Genomic DNA, 6830 nt, shown 5'->3' with positions numbered 1-6830 from the left:
CGGGTCGGAAATTTAAGAGTAGCCTTTGTTTGTGAGGCCACAATTGATGGGTTAGCGTTCAATCAGAAAGTCAGATAAGGCCCAGCTATGATGAACGATCTGTTTGGTATCTTTACACTTTAGGAAGGGACCTATCGGCAGGGCCACCATTATTGACGCCATGTTTCCACCAAGTGGCAGCTAGGAATCAGGATGTATCTCAGTACACGTCCAGCAACCTATCAAATGACAGTACATCCCTTTGGAGGGATCTGGAGCACTGCCTGTGCTGCCCTTGGAATGCACAAAATCCCTGATGAAGTTGGGGCCAATCTTCGGCTATCGCCAAAAGAAAATTGATGTTGATGACTTGCTCCTTTCAGAGTGCCCTGAAACACAAACAATTCGCCATGCCGTTGATTTGAAGAACTCAGAAGTACATGCCAGTCATCAAGCTGTTGAATTAAATAACACAGAAGCACAAGCTATTCGCCATACTGTCGATTTGGAGAGCACACTGAAGTATGGTGGCTTCAGGCTAACAAAGTGAATGTCCTGCGGAAGTCCTATGATATATACCGGCTTGTGAGAGGAGTGTCCAGATGAAGAAGGCTTAACTCCAGAAAATAGGAAAAATTGGAAGGGATGGATAGGTGAATTGGCAGAACTAGAAAGCTTTCAAGTACCATTGAACATAGCAGCAGCCTGTCCCAACAAGGCATATCGAGCACAACTACACGAGCAAATTCCAGTCGACAAATTGCTTGAACACTCCACTTCACAGTATAAGCTGCAGCGTGTGCCGGCTTAGTTTATGAAATTGTAAGATGGATTACAAAAGGACAGTCCACAGTGCAAGAGATAAGGCAGCTTCATGATGAACTCTATGCATTACTAAAAGGTGAAATTAGTAAAAGGTAGCAAGCTCTACAGGCTTGAACCTAAACTTAGTACAGATGGGTTATTGCGAGACGGAGGAAGAAAGATCCACCTTGATAAAAAATACAGGCGCCCATCCTTATCATTCTGCCCAAAGGACTTAACACGTGACAAAAATAATAGTTCAGAATAAACATGTGTTCTTATTCAGGTAGAGAGCATACCCCTGCAGAAATTCACAGGCGATACTGCTTCGTGGCTTGCAGAATAAAATAGATAGAGTGCTGAAGAAATGTTTTGTGGAATTTCAATCCACCTGCAGCGTCAGACATCGGTGATGTTTTGGGTACAGATATGTTCGGTACGTAAAGTTCTTTCGTCCACCATTGGTTTACAACGATGACGACCAGCTACAAACCTGTTTATTGAAGGCGAAGTTACCCTGAAACCTAGAAAGGATGCCTAGGAGCGCTATGCTATGTCGACGATGGATACATGAACAATTACTGAAAGTTCCGGGAGAGATGGAGTGCAGAGTACTGACACTTACTTACGATGCACAGGTGCAAGATTGAACATTCCAGAAATACTGCTGCTGGAATTGGTCCTGCTATTAGATCCCAGATAATACCAATGGAGTGGGGAGGGCCACTGAGGCCATCCCGGGTGCAGATGGGCTTGTCAAGTAGTCCAGGTTCGCACCACGTCTGGGGTCTTGCCACGCCCGATTGTGAAGTTGTGCCACTTAGAGGTGGACTAATTAGAACATTTGTAAAAATGGTTAGACATATCCTTCACGTGGTATATATCTGCGTTGCACGCGTTATACCACAGGCCCATCCTTAAGATACGTCTGTCCCGCACGAAATATAGAACAAAAATTACCTTACTTACTTAGTGATTGTATTGCTGAATACTGGAAAGGTTTTTTCACCCCGGCGGCCCAATGTCATGGGAGGAGTTCAATTTCTGTGCATACAAGGGGTTGTACTCTCTCTTCATGATTGGGGACGTGGAGTTTTTTCCCTTATCCAGCAGCAATACAGATGAGGAGATCGCATGCATATGACTAAAGTTTATAAACATTTATAAGATATATATTGCTATGTGTAAGTATTTGGACTGCCACGGTCATTGACCTTATTTCCATACCATGTGACATTGTATTCGTTGTTAGTGTTGTGTTTCAAAGTTGTACCTTCGATTAGTCCCCACTTTCGTAGTGTTGGGCTTCGATCGCCCAAAAGGGGGGAGTGTTACCGCTAACGGTAGTAAGAGAAGGAAAGGAAGGAGAAGGAAAGGAAGAAACAGAAAGAAATCGCCGCGGAGACCACGGCAAAATAACCCATGTCCAGAGAGGCCTCTACGTGTGGCCCGACCATAATCCCGCGCCTGTCTTCGCCGGCGCTGACTCCGCAGCTACGATAACATAGGCCAGGAGAGGCCGCCATGTGGCCTGACTGTGATTATAAACAAATAAAAACCATTCGAGTAAAGAACAAGACCCTTGTTCTATAGACACACTTGTAGTCTAGACACACACACGACAGTCAAGGCGTAGACACCATCGTGACGACACGTAGTAATTGGGAGAGTCCACTAGTTCCGCTAAGTGTATGTATAATCGCTATTACTAAATTGACAGTGTATAAGTGATATATTAATCTTTATAGATGTATGGATTACAATGTAACCTGCCAGGATGGAACCAGTGATTGTATTGTTCTTAAGCTTCAAGTCTTTATACATTGTGACACTGTACTTGTTTACAGGTTTTGACCGCTTTCAATAAATTAGAGAGTGAGTTCTACACTGTGGTATCAGTCGTCCTCATATTGACCAATCAAATACATGCTCCGTTGATAACGGCGGCAATAGTCAAAACACTAAGGACCTGAATTTGTTACTGCCAAGGACCACGAACCGCTGGTTACGAGAACGACGAGGAGGCAAGAGGACACCGTGAGAGGCGAGTGCCTGGGGAGCGGCGAGTGAGTGTGTGGGTGTGAGTGCGGGCGTAACGCACGGCGCGAGACAGAGTAAAGATAAAACCTACGGAGATTACGCTCCATACTTCACGTCCACTGACCGAAAGTGATGCGACGTGAGATGTGTCCAGTGAGGTGATTATTAAATTAAATAATTAATAAGCAAAACGAGCATTGGAAGAGTAAAGGAGCCTAGAGCTCAGTGCATACCTGATAAGTGATACGTGATCAGTGATGCGATTGATGATAAAAAAAAAAAAAAAAAAAAGGAAGAGCACTGGGTGCTGATATAAACTGAAACAAAACGTGGAGGAGCACTGGGTGCTGATATAAATTGAAACAAAACGTGGGAAAGCACTGGGTGCTGATATAAATTGAAACAAAACGTGGGAAAGCACTAGGTGCTGATATAAATTGAAACAAAACGTGGGAAAGCACCGGGTGCTGATATAAATTGAAACAAAACGTGGAGGAGCACTAGGTGCTGATATAAGTTGAAACAAAACGTGGGAAAGCACTGGGTGCTGATATAAGTTGAAACAAAACGTGAAAGAGCACTGGGTGCTGATATAAGTTGAAACAAAACGTGGGAAAGCACTGGGTGCTGATATAAGTTGAAACAAAACGTGGAGGAGCACTGGGTGCTGATATAAATTGAAACAAAACGTGGAGGAGCACTGGGTGCTGATATAAGTTGAAACAAAACGTGGAGGAGCACTGGGTGCTGATATAAATTGAAACAAAACGTGGGAAAGCACTGGGTGCTGATATAAATTGAAACAAAACGTGGGAAAGCACTAGGTGCTGATATAAATTGAAACAAAACGTGGGAAAGCACTGGGTGCTGGTATAAATTGAAACAAAACGTGGAGGAGCACTAGGTGCTGATATAAGTTGAAACAAAACGTGGGAAAGCACTGGGTGCTGATATAAGTTGAAACAAAACGTGAAAGAGCACTGGGTGCTGATATAAGTTGAAACAAAACGTGGGAAAGCACTGGGTGCTGATATAAGTTGAAACAAAACGTGGAGGAGCACTGGGTGCTGATATAAGTTGAAACAAAACGTGGAGGAGCACTGGGTGCTGATATAAGTTGAAACAAAACGTGGAGGAGCACTGGGTGCTGATATAAATTGAAACAAAACGTGGAGGAGCACTGGGTGCTGATATAAATTGAAACAAAACGTGGAGGAGCACTGGGTGCTGATATAAGTTGTAACAAAACGTGGAGGAGCACTAGGTGCTGATATAAGTTGAAACAAAACGTGGAGGAGCACTGGGTGCTGATATAAGTTGAAACAAAACGTGGATGAGCACTGGGTGCTGATATAAGTTGAAACAAAACGTGGATGAGCACTGGGTGCTGATATAAATTGAAACAAAACGTGGAGGAGCACTGGGTGCTGATATAAATTGAAACAAAACGTGGAGGAGCACTGGGTGCTGATATAAGTTGAAACAAAACGTGGAGGAGCACTGGGTGCTGATATAAGTTGAAACAAAACGTGGAGGAGCACTGGGTGCTGATATAAGTTGAAACAAAACGTGGGAAAGCACTGGGTGCTGATATAAATTGAAACAAATGTGGAAGAGCACTGGGTGCTTATATAAATTGAAACAAATGTGGAAGAGCACTGGGTGCTTATATGAATTAAATTCGAATTATAATCTAGGTGATCAGTGATGTGATAAAGTGATCGTTGATGGGATAGAAAAAGGTAAAATTTATAAATAATCTAGTTGATCGGTGATGCGATAGAAAAAGGTAAAATAAATAAATGATCTAGTTGATCGGTGATGCGATAGAAAAAGGTAAAATAAATAAATGATCTAGTTGATCGGTGATGCGATAGAAAAAGGTAAATAAGGAGATAATCTAGTTGATCGGTGATGCGATAGAAAAAGGTAAAATAAATAAATGATCTAGTTGATCAGTGATGCGATAGATAAAGGTAAATAAAGAGATAATCTAGTTGATCGGTGATGCGATAGATAAAGGTAAATAAAGAGATAATCTAGTTGATCGGTAATGCGATAGATAAAGGTAAAATAAATAAATGATCTAGTTGATCGGTGATGCGATAGATAAAGGTAAAATAAATAAATAATCTAGTTGATCGGTGATGCGATAGAAAAAGGTAAATAAAGAGATAATCTAGTTGATCGGTGATGCGATAGATAAAGGTAAATAAAGAGATAATCTAGTTGATCGGTGATGCGATAGATAAAGGTAAAATAAATAAATAATCTAGTTGATCAGTGATGTGATAAGTGATAAATGAAATAAAATAATAATTGGGTGCTCACATCAAATAAAATAGCTGGACGAGCACTGGGAGCTCAAAGGTTATAGAAGAGAAGCTGAACAAATAAATACAATGAATAAATAATTTAGTAAATAAGTGATGTGATAAATGAAATGAAATAAAAAAAATGGGAGCTCACAAGAAATGGAAAGGAAGCTGAGCGAGCACAGGGTGCTCACAAGAAATATAAGAGAAGCTTAACGAATAATTAAAATGAATAAATAATTTAGTAAATTAGTGATGTGGTAAATGAAATTAAATAAAAAATGGAAGCTCACAAGAAATGGAATAGAAACTGAGCGAGCACTGGGTGCTCACAAGAAATGGAATATAATCTGAACGAACACTGGGTGCTTACAAGAAATGGAATAGAAACTGAGCGAGCACTGGGTGCTTACAAGAAATGGAATATAATCTGAACGAACACTGGGTGCTCACAAGAAATGGAATATAATCTGAACGAACACTGGGTGCTCACAAGAAATGGAATATAATCTGAACGAACACTGGGTGCTCACAAGAAATGGAATATAATCTGAACGAACACTGGGTGCTCACAAGAAATAGAATTGAAGCTGAACGAACACTGGGTGCTCACAATAAATAAAATAAGAAGCAAAGACAATACAGCGGATCACGTCAATTAAAGGAAGAAGCCATAGAAGTACTGGGGCTCACATTAAATTATTAGAAATGAATTTACTGACGAAAAAATCGGATAGTGGGGGAGAAACGCTTCACACTCTGCAAAACAGCCTGGTGAGGGACAGGGCTGAACTTACTGACGCCCAGGAACACAAAAAATTGGAAGAAGTTACAGTAGTCGGAGAGGAGGTTCACGATCTGCGAGACAGTCCAGTGATAGAGAAGGCTAAATATAGCGACGCCAGGGACCAATTTCAAACTAACCTAGGAGAAAAGGAAGCTATACTACATCTCAGGGAGTTCTTGCAAAATAAGGTAGATAACTTAAATAAGAAAAAGAACATGTTTGCCTTAACATCTCATAAGAATAAGGGCAAGAAACCCAAGGATATTCAATGGACCTCGGGGTCTATAAGTAAAGTTAGAAGGCATAGTCCAATGAAATAAATTTGCCTCATAAATCAAGCAAGACCAACATTACGCTCAAGACTCGTCTGGAAGGTGATACACAACTTTGAGTATGCTTCGAGAAGGATATACATGATCCCCTTAACAAGGGCCTCGCAGAGGCAGTTCTGGACGCAACAACACATATGAATAACTATTGACATGTGCCATATTATCCTGTTTCAAATTTAACGGGTCGGAAATTTAAGAGTAGCCTTTGTTTGTGAGGCCACAATTGATGGGTTACCGTTAAATCAGAAAGTCAGATAAGGCCCAGCTATGATGAACGATCTGTTTGGTATCTTTACACTTTAGGAAGGGACCTATCGGCAGGGCCACCATTATTGATGCCATGTTTCCACCAAGTGCCAGCTAGGAATCAGGATGTATCTCAGTACACGTCCAGCAACCTATCAAATGACAGTACATCCCTTTGGAGGGATCTGGAGCACTGCCTGTGCTTCCCTTGGAATGCACAAAATCCCTGATGAAGTTGGGGCCAATCTTCGGCTATCGCCAAAAGAAAATTGATGTTGATGACTTGCTCCTGTCAGAGTGCCCTGAAACACAAACAATTCGCCATGC

The 6830-nt window shown here is 41.5% G+C and overlaps 1 long non-coding RNA gene across 1 annotated transcript; it reads left to right on the top strand.

Annotated features, from left to right (window-relative positions):
- The first annotated feature begins 1242 nt into the window (after positions 1 to 1242).
- LOC147467236 (uncharacterized) lies at positions 1243 to 3116 on the top strand. Its single transcript, XR_015190637.1, has 2 exons — positions 1243 to 2472; positions 2631 to 3116. It is a non-coding gene; the product is annotated as an uncharacterized LOC147467236 (long non-coding RNA).
- The last annotated feature ends 3714 nt before the right edge of the window (positions 3117 to 6830 follow it).

This window comes from Penaeus japonicus, unplaced genomic scaffold (assembly GCF_977035675.1).
Source record: "Penaeus japonicus unplaced genomic scaffold, GWHDUDI00000001_assembly GWHDUDI00000037, whole genome shotgun sequence".
NCBI lineage: Eukaryota > Metazoa > Arthropoda > Malacostraca > Decapoda > Penaeidae > Penaeus > Penaeus japonicus.
Note: the sequence above shows the minus strand (reverse complement) of the source record. Positions and strands in the feature narration are given on the sequence as shown.